The sequence below is a fragment of the Macaca thibetana genome, chromosome 17 (genome assembly GCF_024542745.1).
Source record: "Macaca thibetana thibetana isolate TM-01 chromosome 17, ASM2454274v1, whole genome shotgun sequence".
Lineage (NCBI taxonomy): Eukaryota > Metazoa > Chordata > Mammalia > Primates > Cercopithecidae > Macaca > Macaca thibetana.
In genome coordinates, this window is record NC_065594.1 from 58,803,997 (window position 1) to 58,831,569 (window position 27,573).

General features: G+C 37.5%; 1 pseudogene; it reads left to right on the forward strand.

Annotated features, from left to right (window-relative positions):
• The first annotated feature begins 17,211 nt into the window (after positions 1-17,211).
• Positions 17,212-19,226, forward strand: LOC126940192 (60 kDa heat shock protein, mitochondrial-like; annotated as a pseudogene).
• Positions 19,227-27,573: the final 8,347 nt, after the last annotated feature.

Sequence of the window (27,573 nt, forward strand, 5' to 3'; positions counted from 1 at the left end):
TAGTTCCATACTAAAACCTAAAGTGTAGTAGATAGAGAACTTGATCTGCCAAAGTAGAAGCAACAGTAGCAGACAGGCTGATTTAAAAATTTTTGTCTTAGAAAAATATTATAAATTTTAAATGTAAATAGTGAATTTCTCCAAGTCATTATGAAATGTGCATTTTTACTTTAATATCATTTAATGTGTTCAGTTTTAAATTGGGGAGCCATTTAAACATATACACATTATTTAATTTCAAAACCATTTATTTGCATATTTTGGTGGTGGTATATAACAGTCAATCACATATTATCTATTTTGTAACTGTTTCTTATGCCTCATTTGGAAAACTATTCAGATATATGTCTAGGTGAGATGTGTAGTCATTGGAGTTTATAAATCATGTTTCTAACTCCAAGCTGTGGCAGAAGCACATGCACATCTTCAAGGCCTGTGGCTGATCGTTGTGGAATGAGACCCTGACTGAGGAGACCCGTCTTTAAGAGAATTCCAGGGACCTCCAACCAAATTCTGAAGGCATGTGGTTTTTATGCAGCCACCAGCCTCTTTAGAACTTGGCTTCCAGCTGGGTTCCTGTGTAAGATAAAAATCCTGGTGCAGCATCTTCCCTCTCAAGTTTCTGGCAGGTGTGTGCTAGATCCAGCCTACTAAATACTGCGTAATTAGAATGCCTTGGGCAATCACTGTCATCCTACATCTGTAAGGCAGTGAGGGCAGTGTTAGCATGACTGTGCTCATTTCTTTAACATCCCATGCTTATAGACCCAAACACAGCTGCCTGAAAGGCCTGTGTTTGATGCATGAACTATAGGAGGACCTCAGAAATGAGTCTAATTATATCAGTATCTGAATGCTTTGTGGAGGCAAGATGCATTATTCATAAGACTGCACCTCTGTATAAGGAAAAAATAGTCCATCATATGTACTGCCACTTTTAAAATAGCACTTGTCAATTTTTATGTTTATTATGTTTATTATCTGCCTTCCTAAGACTGGACTGTCAGTTGCTAGAAGGCAAATATTTTTTTTTCTATTCCAGTTAGTGATGGAGCCATAACTACTGGAACAAAGCCTGACACGAAGTTGGGGATCAAGGAATAAATAAATGAATATTAGCTTTTAATATTAACCATGAAATTAGGTTGGTTGTGGGCAAACCATGTGTGTTTAAACTATTCCATCCAATGTAATCAAGCGAGGGAGGTATCTTCCTCCTAAACTTCATATTGAATATATAATCAAACGCCACCAAGAAAGTGAAGAGAAAAAGGCAATATACTGTTTGTGGAAACTGTTGATCTGAAGAGCTCCAAATTCCTGAAAAAGAGTTGAATTTGAAGATGCCCAGCCTGGAGTATGGGCACATTTTTAGTGATTACTGCATTAAAAGAATAATGATGAAATAAAATTATGTCAATATGATGTCACTTCATAATGACTTAATTGCTAACCTACGCCTGTAATTATTTTCATAGTTAACATTGCCATGTCATATCTACAATGTTATCTATCTTTTTTAACATATACATTAAATAGAATTTTGGTTTTTAACTTTGTTTCATGCCCCTTTAGAGAGAAAAAGCTTTATTACTGCAACTAAGAATAAGAACCTAAAATGTCCATATATTTCTAAAAGAATGTTGTGTGCATTACTATTTTAACATAATTTTGGATTAAACCTATTAGCATTTCAGACTATTTGGTGTATATGCAAATGGTCATTTTTCTGAATAAAATAGCTATAAAAGTAAACATCTCTCCTTTCTTACAAATATATTCGTAGTCCCATAACCATGAATAATATACATTTGTTCATTGTTTCACTTCAGATTTCTCTCTTACTGTCAGACAATGAACAAATACACATTGCTTATCATATAATCCCCCAGTTTCATCCTTCATTTCCTCTGGTCCACACCTCATTCACTTACACACTTCCTTACGAGTATGATTAAAAAACACACACCATCTTTAAAGGCTCAGAAGACACAGGAATTATCTGAAATACTAAAGAGACCTTAAAGTCCAGCCAGGCTAGCTATTTTTATTTAAAGAAGCTAAAGGCCAGAGAAATGAGGGGCCAAAGGTTGTGCAGTTACTTCATGATAAGATGGGCCTGAGGTGTCCCGGTTTTTTGGCAAAGGCTAATTTCCTTTGCTTTTCCTTGGTGACCCCTTGGCATTTAGTTGAGAATATGAGGGGAGCTGAATTAATACTGGTTGGTTTACATTGAGCTGAATTAGAATACATTCCTTTGCATTTATATGGAATTAAAAATAGTCAACCTGTTTCTTATTAGCAGTCTGAAAAACATCTTTAAAGACCATGCATGCATGTGGTATTAAGCATAGACACAGAACGATTAAGGAATGTGAATATTTATTGCTAGACAAACTGCTGAAGTATACATACCAGTGCATTTTCCCAGTTAATTATTGATGGTCAGGAATAATCACAGGAGACAGAGAATGAACATCAGAGGGGGGATAAAAGGATTGGAAAAATTACAAATGGTCACCATAGAACTCTCCAGCAAGCAAGCAGAACTTTATACAAAAAGAGATTAATAATTTGAATGAAGTTGGTGGGAATGGTTTTAGCATTTACTCTTCACCATTTATAGAATTGAGTCGACATGTTTGCTTATTAACTATATTCCTTTAGACTTCCTTCCAGTCTGTTCCAGCAATGCTGTAGTTTTGCAATTTTATTTTTTGGGACTCTCAAGCTAGAAGTCTACATTTTAAACTCTTTTTAAATTGAGTAATTATTTTCATTATATATTAATTATATATTAAGTTTTATAAAGCAATGAGGGATTTGCAGGTTGGTCTGGTGCTGTTTATACTTCTTTGTAAAAATATATAGGTGACAAAATCTTTACTTTTTAAGCTTTACACACAGGCAAATGCAGGTCAGGAATGCTTTGTATAAAGAGGTTTTTCCTGACTTCAGTTGCATCTGTGTGGTGAGGACTGATTGACTGAGGGAAAGAGAATAGCTCCCCCAGCTCATCGGAATCCCCAGAGACGTCTCAGCTTGCATCTAGGAGGTTAAAACTCCTTGATGGTCCGATTGTGACTTGACACAGGAGGCTGATGAAGAAAGAGCAAGGTGATCCCTCGAGGGTCTGGGATACAGCTCAGGACATTTCTTCTAACTTACAAAAAAACAAGAAAATGTCACTTGATTGGCTTTGAATCTGACTCTGTGCCAAGAAATCAAGGTGAAATTGGACAAACTTTGTATGCGTAAACATCTCAGAATTATTTTCTAGTAGCTTTATTTTCTAATTTGAACAAAAGTTCTCACAGGGCATTTGACAGCAGTTGCTTGGAAATAGAATTTGTTTGGGAAGTAGAAATTTTGGTAGAATTTATTCATTCAACAAATATTTTCTGGATTTGTTTACTATAAGAAGTAATAAAGAGATAGAGAAATGAATGAGATAACACCCGTATAAAGAGATTTCACTGTAGTGCCGTATGTAGTGTTTTAGAACACAGTCGGTATTGTAAGATAAGAAAAATAGAACTGCTTATTGTTGGTGCTAGAATGTCTTCAGTGACAATGAGATAAATTTTCATGTAACATTTTAAACTAAACCATGAAAGAGAACACAATACTTGGAATATTGCGTACCCTTATTCCTTCCTTTCATTTCTTCTTGCCTTGCCTTTCTTCCCTGCTTGCTTGTAGCTCTAGCTTTTAAACCATCTTTAATTCCTTCTACTTTGTGCTCTTGGGAGGGCATGCACTTTGAAAATACTTGACATTCAGGAAAATACACTTTATATGTTAAAAATCAATGGTGACACAATATTTACAGCCCAAAGGCCAAACATTTGGAGTTTCTTTATAGAGAGTAAGTGCTCAGAGACCAGCTTTGTGCTACTAAGCTGTAGACATCAAAGAATAATAATACAGCAGTTTTCAACTTGATGGCCCGAATGGGCTTTATAGCCCAGTGAAGTGAAGTATTGAGCTATTTCACAGATCTGTAATAGAGAGCCGATGTGGGAATCCTTATTTTATCTTAATTACTAAGGAGCCCTTTATGTCTCAGAAGTCCCCATGTTTTGTTTCAAAACTTCTATCTGGAGAATGAGTTTATAGACTTGTGTCTACAAAAGAATGACAATACTTTGAATTAGGTTTTAAGAAGATTCAAAGTGCAGCCAGAAGGGGAATTCTTTTTCTAGTCCCTGCTACATTGCAGCGTTTCAAAGAAAGCTTATGGTAGGTCTATGATTTAGTAGAAAGAAAAGAAAATGTATTCATTGGGAACTCCCATGCCACCTAGCAAGTTTAATTTTCTTGGGTTAAGCGTGTACCCACAAACAGAAACACTCACACACATGCATACATGTGCACACACACACACCCCAAAGCATTTATTAGCTCCTTAGAAGCTGTATTATGTGTCTGGGCGAGGAGTATTATTTGGTGTGCACGTTTGACCCTTCATTGTTATTAGCTGCTCTTTAGCAGAAAGCCTCTCTTTCAGCAGAAAGAGTGAGGATGGCAATAACTATTACTAAGCTAATAATAATTACAAGGACCAAACATGATTATTGATGGCTCCTCCATCTTTCATATGTGTGTGCTCTGGGTAATACTGACATGCTACTCCTGTTATTGGGCATGAACTTTCTGTGACCTATCATTTATCATCATATGAAGTTCAGTCCAGCCTAATAGTTACATTATGTAACAGAGCTTTCTGGTGGTGAAAGGAATCCACTTAAAATACTGATGTGCTAGGGTTTCACATGGAGTGTGGAGTGTTCATTCTCTTTACTTGTAAAAGAGACTTAGAGGAGGCTATCCGGGCATTCACCTTGGAGAAAATTGTTGATGAAGCCAGATAGCGCTGATAAAGTATCATTTTGGGAATCACTCCAAGCCTGCAATACTGGAGCATACAAGACAGAGGAACCCCTCAAAGTGTCAGTAATATAACGATCAGAGAAAGGATCTAGAGATTTTCTAGTACATTTTCCCCTCATTTTTTGGATGATGAGGTTGACAGTCTCAAGGTCACACATCTTAGTCACGCCTTTTTCACCAAACATTGTCAGGGGTGACAGGAAGGACATGACCTATGACCAATGTCTCTGGGACATCTAGGATATCGGTGCCTCTAAGATCACTGCCAAGCCAAGAAGTATGTTTTTTAGGTCCTTCCCTGAAATTATAGTGAAGAGTACATTAGTAAGGAAGCAGCTGGCTCTGGGGTGAGGTGCGACTGACTGCTTCCTTGGCATTCAGATCATATAGTAATAGCATATGGGGGTCTTGGATTGGCCTCACAATCCATCAGCGGCTATGTCCCACTCTTCTATGGAGATGGATGGTACAACAATTGTGCTAGTGTGTTTGGGTGAATGCACTGTCACCAGAAGACCGATGGAACCTATTGAAACTACACATATATGAAGATGGCTTTTTTGGGTGGCTGTAATCATCATAGAGAAGCCTTTGTGTTGTTTCCCTGGATGCCGGTGTTAGGTAATGTTCTGAAGCTTAGGAAGTTCTTTTATTCCAGCAGGCTTTGAACGTCTAGGTCCCTGAAGTCCAGAGGCCAGAAGCACTTGCCAATGGGTAATTATGTCCCCTTGCTGTGCACAAGCAAGAAAGTAGCAAGCAATTCAGAGGCTGCAGTGCAGAAGGCAAGGCATCTGCATCCCTGAAGTTCATCTTAAGGAGTCTCCTGAAGGCACTCCTGGGCAATCCGGAAGGATGGGAGAGAGGTGCTGAGGATCTAGCCACTGGGAGTAAGACTTCCTACTTAGAAAGCTATTTATTTCCTAGTGCTGGCATAACAAACTGAGTGGCTTCAACAACAGAAATAATCTATTCCTTTATTTTTAAGTGGCAGGTAATAATTGTATATATTTATGGGGCACAATGTGATGTTTTGATATTGTTTACATTGTGTATCATTACACCTGACTAACATCCATCACCCCACATACTTATCATTTTTTGTGTGTGGTAGAAACATGTAAAATCTACTTTTTTAGCAATTTTGAAATTGATAATACATTAGTTTTTTTTTTAACTTTTTAAAAATTATACTTTAAGTTCTGGGATACGTGTGCAGAACATGCAGGTTTCTTACATAGGTATACACGTGCCATGGTGGTTTGCTGAACCCATCAACCCGTCATCTACATTAGGTATTTCTCCTAATGATATCCCCTTGCTCCCCATCCATGAGAGGCCCTGGTGTGTGATGTTCCTCTCCCTGTGTCCATGTATTCTCATTGCTCAACTCCCACATATGAGTGAGAACATGCGGTATTTGGTTTTCTGTTCTTGTGTTAGTTTGCTGAGAATGATGGCTTCCAGTTTCATCCATGTCCCTGTAAAGGACATGAACTCATCCTTTTTAAAAAAAAAAAATATTACACTTTAAGTTCTAGGGTACATGTGCACAACATGCAATTTTGTTACATAGGTATATATGTGCCATGTTGGTTTGCTGCACCCATCAACTCATCATTTACATTAGGTATTTCTCCTAATGCTCTCCCTCCCCCAGGCCCCCAACCCCCAACCAGCCCGGGTGTGTGATGTTCCCCTCCCTGTGTCCATGTGTCCTCATTGTTCAACTCCCACCTATGAGTGAGAACATGCGGTGTTTGGTTTTCTATCCTTGTGATAGTTTGCTTAGAATGGAACTCATCCTTTTTAATGGCTGCATAGTATTCCATGTTGTATATGTGCCACATTTCCTTTATCCAATCTATCACTGATGGTCATTTGGGTTGGTTCCAAGTCTTTGCTATTGTGAACAGTGCTGCAATAAACATATGTGTGCATGTGTCTTTAAAGTAGAATGATTTCTAATCCTTTGTGTATATCCCCAGTAACTGGATTGCTGGGTCAAATGGTATTTCTGGTTCTAGATCCTTGAGGAATATTATGGGCGCCATGATGTGTAATAGATTTTTAAAATTTATTCCTCCTAACTGAATCTTTGTATTCTTTGAAAAACATCTCCCCATCGCCTTCCATCCCACAGCCTCTGGTAACCACAGTTCTATTTTCTACTTCTAAGAGTTTGACTTTTTTAGATTCTACATATAAGTGAGATCATGCAATATTTGTATTTGTATGCCTGACTTATTTGTTTTAGCATAATATCCTTCAAGTTCATCCATAAAACAACAGAAACGTATTGTCTCACAGTTCTGCAGGCTAGAAGTCTGAGATTAAAGTATCAGGAAGGTTGGTTCGTTCTGTGAAGGAAGGATCTGTCCCAGGCCTCTCTCCTTGATGTGAAGACAGCCATCTCCTTCCGTGACTCTTCATGTCACCTTCCCTCTATGTGTGCGCCCACATTTTCCCTTTTTCCTAAGGACTAGCCATTTAAGATTAGGGTCTCCCACTTCCAGTGGCCTCATTTTAACTTGGTTACTTCCCTAAAGACCCTATGTCCAAATAAGGTTACATTCTAAGTTACTGGGAGTTAGAATTTCAAAATATGTGGGCAAGAGGGATGCAATTCAATCCATAACAGGAACCTTGCCCTGGCATCTCTGAGGTTCATTTCTATGACTGATGGCCAGAGGCTGTGTTTGGATTCCACAGACATTCTTGAATGTGTGTGTGCATGTGTGTGTGTGAGTGTATGTCTGTGCATGTGTGTGTGCACCTGGATGTGCATGAGCTGACTTCTTCCTTAGGATGGAGTTCACACGCAGTCTGTATTCTTCCACAACTTTCACCCATCTGAAAGCAAATCAGTTTCCTTTTTAAAAATGGAAAAATATATCTCTTTCTCCATGTCCTCTTAACGTCCCCCACCCTGCACTCTCCTTTTCCTTGTTAGTACGTGTCTTAGGCCATTCAGGCTACCATAATAAAATACTATAAACTGTGTAATCATTCACAACAGAAATGTATTTCTTACAGTTCTGGAGTCTAGAAAGGCCAAGATCAGGAAGCCAGCAGATTGCAAGTTTAGTGAGGGCCTCCTTCCTAGTTTATAGGTGCTGCCTTCTTGCTGTGTCCACACATGGTGAAAGGGGCTATCTCCCTGGGGTCCCTTTTGGCACTAATCCCATTTGTGACCTAATCACCTCCTCAAAGCCCCCCTCACAATACCATCACTTTGGGGGATTATGACTTCAACATAGGAATTTGGGGGGACACAAATGTTCAGACCACAGCATCACCTCTTTTCTCTGACTTCCCTCACTTGCTTTTATTAATTTATTTATTTTTATTTTTTATTTTTATTTTTTTTAAACAGTCTCACTCCATCACCCAGGCTGGAGTACAGTGGCATGATCTCAGCTTACTGCTGCCTCCACCTCCCGGGTTCAAGCAATTCTTATGCTTCAGAGTCCTGAGTAGCTGGGACTACAGGCGTGCGCCACCACGCCCAGATACTTTTTGCAATTTTAGTAGAGATGGGGTTTCACCATGTTGGCCAGGCTGGGCTCAAACTCCTGACCTCAGATGATCTGCCCTTCCTAGCCTCCCAAAGTGCTGGGATTACAGGCATGAGCCACCACACCTGGCCTCCTTATATATCCACATTGTGCTGTTTGTGTATTGATTATTTCACTGTCCTTCATATTCCTTCTTTCATCATCATAATTAATTTTTAAATGTTTTGTTTCTTCATTTACCAACATTACATTCCTATTGGCTCAGATAGTTTTCTTCTGATTTCACTCTCCCTTAAGTATTTTTGTTTTTCCTCCATGGGTCTCAGAAAGGCTGAAGCAAAGACCCGAAAAATGTTTATTCATTTATGTTATTGGATTGTGAAATTTTTATTCTTTCTACTGGAATGTTGTCTGTCCTAGGTTTTAATTATCCAGAGAGTAGCCTCCCAGTATGTGTAGATTACTCGTTAACAAATGCATTTTGTTAATGGTTTGAAGTCTTGAGGATTTTGAAAAGAACCTTAAAACAAGTTTAGAAAGAGGATGTTTCATCCTGAGACTTCTTTGAGTTCACCCATGATTAGAGTTGAAAACATAGATACCACAGACTTGCTTGACTTCCAGAGAAAGGCTATCTTCATGTCATGATATTATTAGAAAAAAGCAGAACTAATTGTTGGATTTTTCTCATCCATTATTTTCCCTCCTGTCTCTCCTTTTCAGCTCCCAAAGCTAGTGTTCCATGATACATTGCTGGTAAATATTTAATTGCCATTCTCAGAAATGTGTTTTGCATTTTCACATTACCCTCCTCCTCATGGTGATGAAAGACAAGATGGGTAATATATGTGTGCCTGTGTCAGTGAGTGTGTACTCTAGGTATTGTCTTTATCATAAAAGATAATATATACATTAGATTTCCTGTAATGGAGAACTTCCTCGCCTGCTTCTTAATGAGAGGTGCTGATGTGAAATGACCCTAGCTTTCCTAAACACACAGCAATCTAATTTGAACCTGTATGCCAATTACAGGCCTCAGTGGAGCACTTTATGGTGAAACAATCACGTCACAATAGGATTAGAACACTATGCCCCAGGACCGCAAGGGAAGCCAGCCCGGGCATAACTGCAGGTTTATTCCTCTAAATTGTCTGTAAACAGCATTGATAGCCACCTTGGTGCCACCTTGGTATTGTTTCTATAAATCCTCCATGGAAACAATCTAAAATTAATAGACAACGAGTCAGTAATGGCCTGTTAGTTCCCAACACAGGGTTGCGCCACTGAACTGCCTCATGAATACCACTCATAGGGACTGATCTTCGGTAAACATTCACAAACGGCAGAGCAGACGGGCTCTATGACAACAATCAGGTTAGAGAGTCTGAGAAATCATTGTGAATGGTGCCTTCCCCCCGATCTTTCCATGCAAAAAATTAGCTTCAGAACGGAATCGTTTTAGTTCTCTTAGTAAGTTTAGACAGTCATATACTTTCCAGAGTCTCTTCAATTTCAATAAGAATTTTTTTTGCAGTTACCTGACAATGCTAACTGCTTTTGACTAATGTAAAGAAAGCTAAAATTGTTATGTCTTGATCATGAGGGCAGGCTTGAAGAAGAAGATGAGACATGTAGAAGTCAAGCCACTAGACTGGAAATTAATCACCAGGTTGTGCTGGTAGAGTAGAAGCAACTACAGGATGTACAGCAGATGATCATTGTGATGTGGCAATACTAAAGGGCCAATTATATACTCTTGTAAGTTAAATCCAAGTAGAGTAAAATTGTGCCATTAAACTCTAAAGAAGTATTAGTTATTGTTCCCAATATAGTATAAAATCCCTGATATCAAACCTCACTTTTTCTTTCATATATAGAAATAAAAGTAAAATATTTCATTTGCCCTGCTTAATATTTTTCTTCATTTTGGCTATTTACAGACATTCAATGTTTTGTTTTTTTGTCTGAACAGGCTAAAATAGCTTAGCAAAATAGAGCTACTATTCCATATTTGTTAATGAGCTGCCTAAAACTATTTCTGTGTTCTTTATTTAGTGATGTCGGTTGAATACAAGAAGTATTTTTAACTAGAAGAGAATTTATGAAACAATATATCTTGGGGAAAATGACATTGCATATTTCCTAGATTGTTGTCATTTGGGTCTCTGATGATGGTTAGAGGTTTTTAAGAGCACTCCTGCTTAGGTTTAGGTGTAGTGGCTTTTCTACCACCCAGGCAGAAAAATTAATAATGCTCATTCACTCAGAAAAAACAAAAACAAAAACAAAAAAAACGAGTGCCTTCTGTGTTGTTAGTTGCCATGGTAGACAGAAGGCCAGTTCTACCTCAAGAATGGTACAGACTTTTGGCCATTCAAGAGTTGAGAGCATTTAGTTAATTCAGATTAAAAACAAAAGCAAAAACACAAATGAAAAGCGTATTTTCTGCTTGAGAGTGAGAGGACAGCTTGGGTTGGAGTGATAACTCAGCTCCGTACTGTCCTGTGTGGAAGCATGCAGGTTTTAACTCAGGCTGCCATAACAAAATACCACAGAAAAGGCAGCTTAAACAACAGAAATTTACTTTCTCACAGCTCTGGAGTCTGGAAATCTGAGTTCAGGGTGCCAACATGGTGAGATTCCGGTGGAGGATCTTTTCCTGGTTTTTTGACTTCTAATTTTTCACTGTGTCCTCCCATGGCCTTTCCTTGGTGTGTGTGCAAGGGGAGAGAAAGCGATCTCACTCTCTTCCTCTTGTAATAAGGCCACCAATGCTGTAGGATTAGGAGTCCACCTTTTGGACCTCATTTAAACTTATTTATCTCTTAAAAACCCCATCTCCAAATACAGTCATATTAGGGGTTAGGGCTTCAACATATGAATTTTGGAGAGACACAACTCAATCCATAGCAGTGTATCACTTATTTCAAACTGTAGGTGAAATTTATTTCAATAGAAGATTTCCAACAGAAGCCAATTATTCATGCGTTAAAAAAAAAAAAGAGGGCTATAGTGTCCCCAAAATAGCACTTAGTTGGAAGTCAAAGATCTGAATTTGAGGACTCGTTGGGACATTTGCTGGCTGTGTAAAGTTGGGCATTCTAGACCCAACATAGTCAAAATAGATACCTTAGTTTTATCTTACACATGTACATTTCTTTCACTTAATAATGAACACAATATTCTCCAGCAGCTAAGGTGGAAAACCTGTTTTTGTTCATTGTTTTCCTTCTGAGAGCCCTAAATTCACTCAGTTGCCATGTCCTGTTGGTTCTATATGTGACAGATCTTCTCCATCTACCACCCTTGCGTCCCCGCCACCCTGTGTCACACATTGCCTCTACATTATTGAAGGCTAGTGTGATCTCAGACTGGACAATAATGGCTTCCTCACATCCTACCACCAATCTTTTTCCACAGGTCTGGTGATGTCCTTGCCTATTGAAAAATGTTCAACCAGTTCCCCATTTATATAAAGAACAAAGTCCAAACCTGACATCCCAGGTCTTCTAATAGTTGTCTCCAGCTCAGATTCCTCACTTGGGTTCTCACAACTCTTCTTCCAACTGCTATCGCCCCAGCAAACTCAGCTCATCACCACTTGATACACTGTTTTTGCCCCTCCTTGGAGCTGCCACGATTTACCGTTGTTGTACTCGTTCCCGCTGTAGTCATTCAACATTCAATAAACATATGTTAGTGCTGTTTCAGCTCCTGTCTTAGGTGCTGAGGTTGTACAAAGGGATTGGACCTGGTCCTTTCGGACTTCATTGTCTAGTGAAACAGAGATAGACATGCAAACCAATAGTTACAATTTAATATGGTAGATAAGAGCTCAAAGCTGTAACACTTGTCATATCCATCCCCACAGGTCTGTATCTTACTCATCCAGTCCTATTTCACATGCTACTTAATCTCTTATTCCCTTCTCTTATTTCCATGGCACTTATCTGTGCTTTTCTTGTAATCTTAATCACTCTTGTCTGTTTTAAATGCTTGTGTTCTCAAGTCTTGTTTTGCTCAATTAGACTTTAAGCTTCTTGCAAGCAATATTCATGTTCCGTATTAACCTTTGTGTTTCCGTAGTGCCTAATACAGAATTTTATCTAGTCCTCGTGAATGTGCTGACAAAAATAATTCCTGAGTTTGTGAAATCACACATTAAGACAGTGGACCCTTGAATAATATGAAAACTTTGTTGTTTCATCAGGTTTTAGCTTACTAATTTCGCTAAATAAAAGCCTGATTAGAGGTGTAGAAACATGCATTTCAAAATTAATTCCAAAGGTTGAACATTGCATACAAAACAGTACATGAAACAGTAATTATTACTAATATGTTCTAAGCATTAAAAATAGATTTGATTATGATACTCTTTGAAGTGTTTCTGGAGAGTATACAAGAAAAATAAAAGACTCTGGAGGCAAAGTTATATTCGTTAAAGATATAAAAAAAGGAAATATAACTTTTAACAAATATTTCCTACATTAAAGGAGTGTCAGCCCTTAGGAGTTTTTGTGGTTTTACTTGCAAATGTTATTCACTTTGTATTTTAAATTAGAATTTTCCCTTATAAAATCCTTTTCAAAAAAAGGAAAAGGTTAATCTATACTCTCAGAAATATAAAATGATTGTTTATTACTTGTTTGACTGATACTGTAATAATTGTGAATAAGAACACAGTGAACTGGCACTATTTTTTTGGTAGAGAGTTAGTATATATTCAAAACATTCCCATTTCATTCAGATAACTGACATAGACTTTCATAGCAACTCAGCTAAACAGTAACATATAATTACATGTTTTTTGTTTTTAAATTTAGTTTTAATATGTTAATTAACTAATTAGCTTATTTTTGAGACAGAGTCTCATTCTGTCATCTGGGCTGGAGTGCAGTGGTGCAATCTCAGCTCACTGCAGTCTTGACCTCCTGGGCTCAAGTGATCCTCCCGCTTCAGCCTCCTGAATAGCTGGAACTATACGTGTGTGCCACCATGCCCAGCTAACTCTTTAGTTTTTGAGGAGACAGGGTCTCACTATATTTCCCAAGCTGGTCTTGAACTCCTGGACTCAAGTGATTTTCCCACCTCAGCCTCCCAAAGGGCTGGGATTACAGTTTTGGGCCACTGCACCCAGCCTCTCTTTAGCAGATAAAAGAAAAGGGGATATACATACATACATACATACATACATACATACATACATATATGTGTGTGTGTGTGTGCATATGTGTGTGTGTATATATATAGAGTCAATTTTGCAACTCACAAGGTTATTGTAAAACTTAGAAAGGCTAAATTTAGAAATTTTGAAATTTTAGAAAAACATTTAAACGTATGGAAAATAGAAAGATTTAAAATGTTGGCATAAGTCCTCCCAGTCTTGTTTTTTTCTGTACGTTAAAAAAATTGCATAATGAATTTTATCTTCCTTCCTCTTTTCTGTTTCCTTTTTCAATATTTACTAGTGCTGCAAGGAATAGTAAGAGATGTTGATGTCTGGGACACAATATAAAGAAACTATACAAGGAATTTCACTGGTCTTTTTTTCCTGCCATCTCACATTTGATGTTCTCCAGGCTTCTGTGTTTGACAAACATCTGTGAAAAGTAATGTATGTGCTCAACTCTATGCTGATCTCTAGGTCTAGAATGATAAGACAATGTCCCTGCATTCAAGAATCTTGAGGGACTGTCAAAAATCAAGTGCCATGTGGCGACTGTTGCTTAAGGTCATATGGCAGAGCAGTGCACACAGGAAGAAGTAGTCAGTTCTTGTGATTTCAGATCGTCTTGTGGCCTCACATAAGCTAAATGATCTCATCTATTTTGCTAACCTCAAAGCTGTTTTGTTAATATTTACTTGCCACTTGAGCCAACACTAATGTCCCAAAGTGAGGGGAAAAAATTACAGATAACCTAGGTTAAAACATGCTTGGGACTGACTATTCTGAAAGGGACATGATCATAGGACATAACTGCCCTTATTCTTCTAGCTCATGCAGGCTCCAACACAGGGCTGTTTGATGAACTCAGGTCCCAAGCACAGATATTGCACAGATACTGGAGTGCAGTGACATCTCAGCTAAAAGCTACGCCTTCTTTTACAATTCTCCTGCCTCAGCCTCCCGAGTAGCTGGGAACAGGCGCCCGCCACCTATTTTTAGTAGAGACTCACCATTATTAGGGATGGTTACACCTCGTGAATCGATCCCAAAGTGCTGGGATTACAGGCTTGAGCCACCGCGCCCGGCCATAAATACTTCTTACAATGAAATATACTTATTAGGAATTACAATGATTGTTTGCAGTGACACTGTTTATCACATATTGTTCATCATTCCTTCTCCTTCTGCCACTTTTATAAGACGCTGATCACACTCTGCAGGGAGGTACTATGTCTTGTTTATCATGTGCTCCTTACCCCATACTAAATGCCCAATATGTGTTTGTTGACTTGAATGAAACCAACCTAAATTATAACTGAGTTTTTAAAATGTGATCCATGTTGAAAACTTGGCAATATAAATCTAAGTGTGGAAGTGAAAGCATTTCATTTTGAATATTGCAATGACTTTTTTCAATTCTTTGAGGACAGAGGCTATGTCCTCTTCATCTTTGCATTTTCAGTGACTAAAATATTACTGAGTGCATAGGGGGTACTTACCTAATGCTCGCTGAACTAAGTTAAATAGAATTGAATTTTCTTTGCTACTCTATAGCAAATCATTAGTACCTGAGCAGGCTTCTACTTCATGCAAACTATTCGCAAATCTTTACTGTCTATTCTCCTATTTTTAGAAGAAAGCAAATAAATTGACTATGCAGTAATTTCCTCAGTTTTCCCCCATCTAACCTATATTAGATAACTTCTAGATGTGCCTCGTTCTCAGCATCAGCACAGATCTTATCTTGGTATCATTCTAGGAGTTTGAGTTTTAAATTATTTATTTTAAGGGAGTAAAATATTTACATTAATAAAAGTATTTGTTAGAAATGAAGGAGGCTCTCACTTACAGAACAAGGAGGTAACCCCCCAGACACAAACATAAAAGTCTCACAGGCTGAACTTAGCTGAAAGCCCTGTTGATGAGCTTTAAGGGAATTTGAAACTTGGTATAATAAAATCACACCCCTGAGTTTTGCAGGAATGATTGCTGCACTGTAATATGTATTGTACTTAGATACTTAGGTTAAAGATATATTTTTATTTTTATTTTGTTATCAATTATGCATCCAGAAGAGGAATTTTACTACTAATGGAACCATTGAAATAGATACCTAGAGGAGTGGATGCATCAGTTTATTTCTTGTCAGGTTCTATATTAGGCTTTCCAAAGCACATTTGAGTATTTGTCTACTATTGTTATTGTTGTGGAGTAGTGTACCTTGGGGAAATCTGTAAAGGAGAATGAATAAGCCTGAATTCTATACCTGATTCTGCCTTTTCTTGCTGTATGTTTTTAGACAAGTAACCTTATACCAGCACCTGGTCCGTTCCACAATAGGGGAATACTTCATTTAGATTTTCATACCTAAAACATTACCTTATTTTAAAGTAACACTATCAGTTTTTTTAACAGAGGCATAATTTTATCTTCATATAAGTTACTAGGCTGGACATATAGTTGAGAAAATAGAGGTACTTTTTGTCAAGGCTTAAAAGCTGTGCAATGGTAGAACTGGCATTAATAATTGGCTTCGGAACATTTGTAGTCAAGGTACTTTTCTCTTGCTTTGTAATTGAGCAACTTGAGATTTATGAGTGAATGAAATGCCTAACTTCTGGAAGGACTCAATATCTGATTTCAAAAGAAATGATTTCAAAACATTTCAGCTCTCGAAAAGGCAAATGAAGAACTAGGGTAGTGGTTCTCAAAGTGAGGTCTCCAGACAAACAGCAGCAGCATTACCTGACAACTGGTCATTGGTAAGAAATTACCTGACAACTGGTAAGAACTGACGTTCTCTGTTCCCACGCAAGACCCACTGCATCAGAAACTCTGGGGGTAAGGTCCAGCAAACTGATTTAACAAGCCCTCCTGTCCTCTAGGTGATTCTGATGCCTGCTCAAATTTCCGAAGCACTGCTAGGCATAGAAAAACACCTTAGACCCTGTAAAAGGGTGAAAGTGCTTTAGAATTTATTTCCAGCCCTGTGATGACCAATGTAGAGGTCAACTATGGGAGAAAGTACCACTTCCAGGCCCAGATCAGATCAAAAGCAGGATGGGGCCTTTAAGAACCAGTAGCCCCTGGGGACTCTAGGACCAGCAGAGAGCACCCAGCTTTTCTGAGAAATTTCGGGACATTGGAGGTCTTCAGGTTGTACACTTAGCATTTGCAATTTGAATGTGGAGGTGTTGCTATAATCAGAGTCTGTTTTGGATTGGAAGCTGTTGGGGATTTAATCTTTCTCATCTGAGGCCTAGAAATGGACTTCACTTGAGGTTCTCACTAAACAATAACTCACATTGTTCTGGAATTCTCACATAACAATAAGTACACTGAACTCATTCAAGTTCAAGTATAACAGAGTAAAGATGTGGTATAAGTTACTACATCTCAAATAGGATCAGACAGCAACATTTTTGTGGCTTCAAAAGCAGCACCATTTGTTTATTAACATTATTTTGCTTAATAAAGCAGTACTCTTAATTATGACAAAATTTAGAAATAATTCTATGGGATGTGATAAAGCTATTTTCACTTTGAATTTTAAAAAAATGGGCCCTACACTCTCTCCTTCCCTCACCACCAATGACCTGTCTCACTGTGCATACGCCCTGCTGCAGCCCTGTAGAAATGCTTCAACTACCCACAATTTTTTTTTTTTTTTTTTTTTTTTTTTTTTTTTTTTTTTTTTTTGCCAAATAAGACTGGAGTCCAGGGTACTGAAGCCTCATCTTCCTCAGGCTGATGCCAAAGATGTAAAATTTGGTGCAGATGCCCAAACCTTAAAGCTTCAAGGTGTAAGCCTTTTAGCCAATTCTCTAGCCATTACAATAGGGCCAAAGGGAAGAACCGTGATTATTGAAGAAAGCTGAGGAAGTTCCAAAGTAAAAAAAAAGATGGTGTGACTGTTGCAAAGTCAATTGACTTAAAGGATAAATATAAAAATATTGGAGCTAAACTTGTTAAAATGTTGCCAATAATACAAATAAAGAAGCTGGGGATGGTATCACCACTGCTAACATACTGGCATGCTCTATTGCAAAGAAGGCTTTGAGAAGGTTAGCAAAGGTGCAAACCCAGTGGAAATTGGAAGTGTGTGAGGTTAGATATTGATACTGTAATTGCTGAACTTAGGAAGCAGTCTAAACCTGTGACAACCCCTGAAGAAATTGCTCAGGTTGCTACAGTTTCTGCAAACAGAGACAAAAAAAATTGGCAGCATCATTTCTGGTGCAATGAAAAAGGTTGGAAGAAAGGTTGTGCTCACAGTGAAAGGTGGAAAAACATTGAATGATGAATTAGAAATTATTGAAGTCATGAAGTTTGATTGAGGCTATATTTTTCCATACTTATTAATATATCAAAAGGTCAGAAATGTGAATTCCAGGATGCCTATGTTCTACTGAGTGAAAAGAACATTTCTGGTGTCCAGTCCATTGTACCTGCTCTTGAAATTGCCAGTGCTCACCTTAAGCCTTTGGTCACAATTGCTGAAGATGTTGATGAAGAAACTCTAAGTATGCTCATCTTGAATAGGCTAAAAGTTGGTCTTCAGGTTGTAGTAGTCAAAATTTCAGGTTTTGGGGACAATAGAACAAGCTTAAAGATGTGGCTATTGCTACTGGTATTGCAGTGTTTGGAGAAGAGGGGTTAACCCTAAATCTTGAAGATGCTCAGCTTCATGACTCAGGAAAATTCAGAGAGGTCATTGTGGTCAAAGATGATGCTATGTTATTAAAAGGTAAAGATGACAAGGCTTAAATTGAAAAATGTATTCAAGAAATCATTGAGTAGTTAGATATCACAACTAGTGAATATGAAAAGAAAAAACTGAATGAATGTCTGGCAAAACTATCAGATGGAGTAGCCATGTTGATGGTTGGTGAGACAAGTGATGTTCAGGTAAAAGAAAAGAAAGACAGAGTTACTGATGTCCTTAATGCTACAAGAGCTGCTATTGAAGATGGCATTGCTCTGCTTCAGTGCGTTCCAGCCTTGGACTCGTTAACTCCAGCTAATGAAGATGTTTTAAATGGTTTAGAAATTATTAAAAGAACACTCCTGTAATCCCAGCACTTTGGGAGGCTGAGATGGGCGGATCACAAGGTCAGGAGATTGAGACCATCCTGGCTAACACGGTGAAACCCAGTCTCTACTGAAAAATACAAAAAACTAGGCAGGCGAGGTGGCAGGTGCCTGTAGTCCCAGCTACTCGGGAGGCTGAGGAAGGAGAATGGCGTGAACCCTGGAGGCAGAGCTTGCAGTGAGCCGAGATCCGGCCACTGCACTCCAGCCTGGGCGACAGAGCGAGACTCCGTCTCAAAAAAAAAAAAAAAAAAAAAAAAAAAACACTCAAAATTCCTTCAATGACCAATGTTAAGAATGCAAGTATTGAAGTATCTTTGATAGTTGAAAAAATTACGTAAGATTCCTCTGAGGTTGGTGATGAGGCTGTGATTGGAGATTCTGCGAATACGGTAGAAAAAGGAGTCACTGACCCTACAAACGTTGTGAGAACTGCTTTACTGCATGCTCCTGGGGTGGCTTCTCTGTTACCTACAGCAGAAGTTGTAGTCATAGAAATTCCTAAAAAAGAGAATCCTGGAATGAGTGCAATAGGTGGAATGGGAGATGGTTTGTTCTAATTCCTAGAATAGTGCTTTACCTTTGTTTTTGAACTGTGACAAGAAGCTCAAAACAGCATTCTTCAACAATAACTTTAGAAGTCAGGTGAAGAAAATGACTGAAGAGAAGGCTGGCTGAAATTTAAGAAAATCACCATAACCATCAGTTACTGGTTTCAGTTGACAATATACAATAATTCACTACTGTCATTGCCCATGCCTACAGATAATTTATTTTGTATTTTTGAATGAAAAAACATTTGTACATTCTTGATATTGGGTGCAAGAGCCATGAACCAATATAGTGCTTTCAACCTAAATCACTGAGACGTTTTTTATTGCCGTTCTATTAAAATCAGGATTTTAGTGCTTGCCATCACCAGAGGAGAAGTTAAGAAGCAGCCTTTCTGTGGAGAGTAAGAAGAATTGTGTACAGAGTAGAGAAATATCCAATTATGTGACAGCCTTTGTGTAATAAAAATTTGTTTAAAATTTTAAATAGTGCATCCTGAAGAGACTTTTAAATTCTCCAAATTGGTTCTCATGCAAAAAGACGTATTCAGTACTTTTAAGGACCATTTGAATTGTGGGTAAAGGATTATGTTAGATGCTGAGTATTTAAGACATAATGGTTGACATTTGCTCACTGCCCACCATAGGAAGCTGACAACTAGGTAAGAGGGGCAACTCTTCTGGAGCACTTGAGTCCAGAAGAAAAGAGTGGCCAGAAAAAGAGGTCAAAGGAAAAAGGATATTAAGCAAACACCTGAAGAGAGAATCCTTTGTATTCCTGAGATGGTAATCTGTGAGTCTGCTTGTGAATATAAGCTGGGTACGCTGCCAAAGAACAGGGTGAAAGGAGTAGTAGGCTTATTTCTGTTTTAGCTTACTAGAAATTAAGATGTCTCCGGTCAAAAAATAAAAATAAATGAACTGGTAAAGAAGCTGTAAAATTCAAGAGTATGAAGAGCAATTTAAAGTTAATTACACTAGGTGACAAATACCAGAGAGAAAAGCTTGATTGTTAATTGGAGTTCTAAAAACTTCTATTACAAAATAGGTTCAGGGAGTGCGAACATCAGCAAAATGGAGAAACAGAACTCTCCAATGCTTGTCCCCTGAAGAAACATTAATGCAAACAACTATCCACACATGGAAATATCTTCCCAAGTGCTAAGGAAACCTGGTGAAGGACAATAGTGTCTGAATGTAGCACAGAAAGAAAAGACTCATTGAGGAGAGTAGGATGGACATTAGGCACATTGCCCATTCTTCAACCCTGGACAGCACAGCATGGAGAAAGATACTGCCTAGGAGAGGAAGAAGGAAGTGAGCAGAGGACTTTGCCTCAGACTCTAAAACTAGGCCCTCTTCAGTAAAATCTAGCACTGATCTGACCCCATGGCCTCAGACTTTAGGCCCCTACCCAAGGACTGGGTTTCCAGGCCTGCACTAGAACCAGGCTAGATCCCCCACCAGGCTCTAGGCTTTTCCAATGAACTTGGTCTCCAGGCTGCCCCACTGCCAACCTGACTTCAACAACCCAAGAGTCCAAACCACCCCTAACAGTGAAGTGGCTCCCATGGCCCCAGGCTTCAGGCCAACCTCAGCGCCAGACCAACCCTTGTAGTCCTAGTCATCAGACTGGCACCCTCAGACCCAGCTTCCAGGCCAGCTCCTGTAGCTCCTCACTCCAACAGACCCAGGGTTCAGGTTGCCCCAATAGATTCCAGCATTTGACCAACCCCCATGGACCAAGGCTCCAGGACAGCCCCTGTATACCCAGGTAAGTGGCTATTCCCAAGGCCCTAAGACCTAGGACAGCCCTCATGGGCCTATCCTCTAGGCCAACACCTGCATGCCCAGACTCCAGGCAAACACTAGTGGACATAGGCTCCAGGCCAATACCAGAGTCTAATGCACTAAACCAACACCTGCAATCCTAGGCTCCAAACTGTCTCCTGTGGACCTAGGCTTCCTATCAACTACAGCACTGAGAAAACCCCAAGTGCCAGGCTGGTCCCTGTGGTCTCAAGCTTCAGATGACCCAGGGTCTAGGGCTGTACCAGCAGATCCAGGGCCCAAGCTCACCCCAGTAGACCCCAGTAGCAGGCTACACCACACAGACTGAGGCTCCAAGACTACCCATGAAGACCTAAGTTCTAGGCCAGCAACTGTAGGCCCATAACCCAAACCCATCCCCACAGACTCAAGCTCTAGGCCTATTCCAATACTGAACCAGCCTCCATGGACTCAGGCTCCAGGTCTATTCCAGTGCAAGATCAGCCCCCATGGATCTAGGCTTTATGCCCAACCAAGCAGACCCAGGCATCAGGTTGCCTACCTGCTGACCCAGGCACCACACCAGCCTATCTGAGGACTCCAGCAGCAAGTTTACCTTCAGATTATGCCCAATGGTCTGCCTAGAATCTCTAGGCAGGCTGCCTGGAGCAGCTTTTCCACCCAAAGCCAGTCTGCAAAGACTGGAATAAGTCCTTACTTTTTGAATGTGCAGTCATCCATGTAAGGTAATGAAAACACAAAACACCAAGAAGGCATAACATAACCAAAGAACACACCAAACAATAATCTCTTAGTAGCTGACCTACGGAAATAAAGATAGATGAACTGCCTGACAAAAAATTCAAAATAATTTTTTAAGTAACATAGGACGACTTCAATAAATACTTAAAACACCTCAATAAGATCAGGAAAACAAAGTACCAATATTAAAAATTAACAGAGAAATTTAAGTTATTTATAAAATAGTAATTCTGAAGTTGGAAAATACAATGAATAAAATAAAAAATGCAATAGTGAACATTAATAGCAAAATTGATCAAGCAGAAGAGAGAATCTATGATTTTGAAGACAGGTTATTGGAAAATATAAAGTCAGGGAAGAAAAAAGAATGAAAATGAAGTAAGATTATGAGATTTATGAGCAATTGTTTGGGTAATAGGAGTTTGTGAAGGAGAAGAGAAAGATAATTAAAATGTTTAAAGAAATATTAGCAGTACTTTCCAAATTTGGAGAAAGATATAAATATCTAGGTACGGAAATGTCAAAATTCTCTAATCAGATTGAATCCAAACAAGATTACACCAAGACATAATAAAATAAAGCTATCAAACTCAAGGAAAGAAAGAGGATCCTGAAAACATCAAGATAAAAGAAGCAAATGACGTATAAGGAAGTTCTGGTACACATAGAAGTTAATTTCTCAGCAGAGGTATTACAGGCCAGGAGAGAACAGGATGATACATTCAAAGTGCTGGAAAAAAAATACTAAACAAAACTGCCAAGTAAGAATATTGTATCTGAAAAAGGTGTGGCTCAGAAACAAAGGAGAGAGAAAGAGTTTCCCAGAGAAACAAAAGCTGAGGTAGTTCACTCACACCAGAGCTGTTTACAAGAAATGCTAAAAGAAGCTCATCAGCCTGGAAAAAAAGGATGCTAAAAAGTAACACAAAAACATCTCAAAGTATAAAACTCACTGATAAAAGTACATACACAGTCAAATTCAGAATAATACTGTAATTGTGATGTTTAAATCACTTATATCTTTAGTATAAAGATGAAAAAACAGAACTATTAAAAATAATAGTTATAATAATTTGTTGTGGCATATACAACATAAGAACATGTAAATTACAACATCAAAAATTTTAAATACATGAGGGAGGTGGAGAATATAGTAGAGGATTTTTTTTTTATGCAATCAAAGTTAAGTTGTTACCAACTTAGCCTGTAATAACAATAAGATTAAAAAAATAATCCTCGTGGTAACCACAAAGAAAAAACCTATTGTAGATATGCAAAAGATAAAAAGTAAGAAATCAAAGCATACCACTAGACAAAATCACCTAATCACAAAGACAACAAAAGAGTAAAGACAGAACAAAAGATCTGCAAAACAAACATAAAACAGTAGCAGTAGGTTTTTATATATCAATGCCTACCTTGAATTTAAATGAATTAAATTAATCAAAAGACATAGAATGTCTACATGCATAAAAGACAAGACACAACTATATAGTGCTTATAAGAGACTCACTTCACATTTAAGGATACATATAGATTAAAAGTGAAGGGATATAAAAGATATGGATGTGAATGGAAACTATGTGAATGGAAACTATGTGAATGGAAACTAATGGGGAGCAGAAATAGGTACACTTAAGTCAGATAAAATGAACATTAAGTCAAAACTGAGAAAAGAGACAAAGAAGGTCATTATATAATGAAAGAGGGGTAAATTAAGGAAGTGGATATAACCATTGTAAATACACACACACACACACACACATACATATATAACTAACATTAAGGCATCTAAATATATAAGGTAAATATTAATAGATCTGAAGAAAGAGGTAGATGGCAATACAGTAATAGTAGGGGGCTTTAGTACCTCACTTTCGGCAAAAGACAGATTACTTCAACAGAAAATTAATTAGGAAACATCAACATATATTGGACACCAAATGGACCTAACATCCATATACAGAACATTCTATCGAACAACTGCAGAATACACAATTTCCTCTGCTGCACATGGAACATTCTCTGAGATAGATGATGTATTAGGCCATAAAACAAGTCTTAAATGTAAGAAGATTGAAATCCTATCAAATGTCTTTGTTGACCACAGTAGTATAAAATTCTAATTTCCAGGAACTTTAGAATATTCACAAATACATGGAATTTAAATGACTTGCTCTTGAACAACCAAGGGTTAATGAAGAAATTGAAAGAGAAATTTTAAAACATATTGATACAAAGGAAGATGGAAACGCAACATACCAAAACTTATGGGATTCAGCAAAAGCATTTCTAAGATGGAAGTTTATAGCATCCATCAGAAAAGAAGAAAGATCCCCAATAAACAACCTAATGTTACACCTCAAGGAAAAAGAAAAACAATAAACTAAACCCAAAGTTAAAAGAGGTTAAGAAATAGTAAAGTTCAAAACCCAAATACCTGAAATAGAAACTAGAAAACAACAGAAAGAACCAGCAAAATTAGGAGTTTTTTAAAAAGATAAACAAAATGAACAAGCCTTGAGCTAGAGTAAGAAAAAAAAAGAGAAGGTCCAAATAAATAAAATTATAAATAAAAAGGAGACATTACAACTGACACAACAGAATTACAAAGGATCACTAAGAAACTATTGTGAACATATGCCAACAAATTAGATAACCTAGAATAATGGACAAATTCCTACAGACGTTCAACCTACCAAGACTGAATCATGAAGTAGAAAATTTGAACAAACCAATACCAAGTAAGAGGATTGAATCAGTAATAAAACATCCCCCACCAAAGGAGGGCCCAGGACCTGATGGCTTCATGGACAAATTCTACCAAACACTTAAAGAATACCTAATACCATCTTTTTAAAATGCTTTCAAAAAATGAAGACAAAAGAATACTTTCAAACACATTTTTCAAGGCCAGCTTTACCCTGATATCAAAGCCATACAAGGACACTACAAGAAAATAAGATTATAGGCCAATATTCCTGATGATCATAGATGTAAATATCCTCAAAAATATTAGCAAACCAAATTCAATAGCACATTGAATGAATCATATGCCATAATCAAGTGGAATTTATCCCAGAGATACAAGGATGGTTCAATGTACACAAATCTGTAAATGTAACATACCATATGAATATAATAAAACACAAAATCATATAATCATCTCAATAGATAAAGTTGTTAACAAAATTCATATCATCTTGTGATTAAAAATTCTCAAGAAATTATATACAGAAAGAATGCACCTCAATACATTAAATGTCATATATGACAAACCCACAGTTAACATCATATTCAGTGGTGAAAAGTTTAAATCATATTTTCTAAGATCAGAAACAAGTCAAGGATGTGCACTCTTGCCAGTTCTATTCAACATAATACTGGAAGTCCTAGCCAGAGCAAAATAAATTTATCTTAAGAGTAACAATTTAATTTACTCTTTTACAATTTGGATGTCTTGAGACGTATTTGCAGATTACATGATCTTATATAGAAAACCTTTAAAAACTTGCAAAAAAGCTGTTAGAGCTAACAAAATTCAGTACAGTTGCAGGATATAATATTAACATACAAAAATCAGTAGTGTTTCTATAGAGTAACAATGAGCTATTCAAAAAGAAAATCAAAACAATTCCATTCACAATATCTACAAAAAGTAGTAAGATGGAAATACATTTAACCAAAAAGGCAAAAGACCTATACACTGAAAACTATATAACATTGATGAAAGAAATTGAGGAAGACACAAATAAATAGAAAGATATTCCATGGTCATGAAATAGAAGAATGAATACTGTTAAAATGTCCATATTAGCCAAAGCAATTTACAGATCCAATGCAATATCTATCAAAAATTTAATGCCATTTTTTACAGAAATAGAAAAAAAGCTAAAATTCCTATGGAACCAAAAAGATTTCAAATAGCAAAAGGAATATTGGGCAAAAAAAAAACAGAGCTGGAGGTCTCACACTGCATGATTTCAAAACGTACTACAAAGTTATAGTAATCAAAACAGCCGGATTCTGGCATAAAAACAGACACATAGGCCAATAGAGTGAAACATGGTGCCTAGAAATAAGCCTATAATTTATGGTCAGTTGATTTTCTATCAAGGTGCCAAGAACACACAGTGAGGAAAGGATAATCTCTTCAATAAATGTTGTTGAGACAATGAAATAGCCACATGTAGGAAAATGAAATTATATCTTCATCTTGCTATGTACAAAATCAACTCCAAATGAATTAAAGACTTAAATGTAAGTCCCAAACATTTCAAACTGTTAGAAGAAAACAGGGGAAAATCTCCATGACTTAGCTTTGGATAATGATATTTTAGAAATGACCCCAAAAGCACAGGCCATGAAAGTGAAAATGGACAAATTGAATTACATTAAACTAAAAAGCTTTTTGCGTATGCAAGGAAACAATCAACAGAATGATGAGACAACTAATGGAATGAGATAAAATATAAAATATTTAAAAATCAAACATCGGATAAGGTGTTAATATCTAAAATATATAAGAAACTCAAACAATTCAATAGTAAGAAAACAAATAACCCAATTGTAAAATGAGCAAAGCTCTGAATAGATATTTCCCCAAAGACATGCAGCCAACATGTATACTAAAAACATTCAAATCACTAATCAGAGAAATGCAAATTAAAATCACAATATAATATCACCTCACACCTGTTAAAATGTCTATTATCAAAAAGATGCAATATTACAAGTGTGAAAAAGAATGTGGAGAAAAGAAGACCCTTATACATTGCTGGTGAGAATATAAATTAGTACAGCAATTATGAAAAACGGTATGGTGGTTTCTCAAAAAAATAGAACTAGTATGTGATCCAGCAACCCCACTTCTGTGTATACATGCAAAGGAAATGAAATCAGTATGCTGAAGAGGTATCTACATTCCCATATTTATTCCACCACTTCTTACAATGATTAAGATATGGAATCAACTTAAGTGTGATGAGGAGATGAATGGATAAAGAAAATGTGGTATATATACACAATGGAATACTATTCAGTCTTAAAAGGAAGGAAATTTTGCCATTTGCAACAATGTAGATGAACCTTGAGGACATTATGTTGAGTGAAACAACCCAGGCACAGAAAGACAAATACCACAAATCCTCACTCATATGGAAATCTAAAAAAGTTGATCTTATAGAAGCTGAGAGTAGAATGGTGGTTACCAGAGAATGTGGTGGTTAGGGGGAGGGGAGTTTGGGGGAGATGTGACACAAAGGATACAAAATTACAATTAGGAGAAATAAGTTCAAGGTATCTATTGTACAACATGGTGATTATAGTTAATAACAATGTATTGTATTGTTGAAAACTGCTAAGGAGTTTATTTTAAGGCTCCCCACTCCAAAAAAAAAAATTACATATGTGTGGTGGATGTGGTGGCTCACACCTGTAATCCTAGCACTTTGGGAGGTCCAGGCGGGTGGATCACTTGAGGTCAGGAGTGCGAAATCAGCCTGGTCATCATGGCAAAACCCCATCTCTACTAAAATACAAAAAGTTAGCTGGGCATGGTGGTGGGCAACTGCAATCCCAGTTGCTTGGGAGGCTGAGGCAGGAGAAATGCTTGAACCCAGGAGGCAGAGGTTGCAGTGAGCCCAGATTGTGCCATTGCACTCCAGAGTGAGAATCTGTCAACAAGAAAAAAAAATGCATATGTGAGATAATGTGTATGTTAATGAGCTCAACTTAGTTATTCCACGACATGTACCTATTTCAGAGCAACATGAACGCAATAAAGAAATATAATTTTATTTGTCAGCTTCAAAAAAAATTAAAA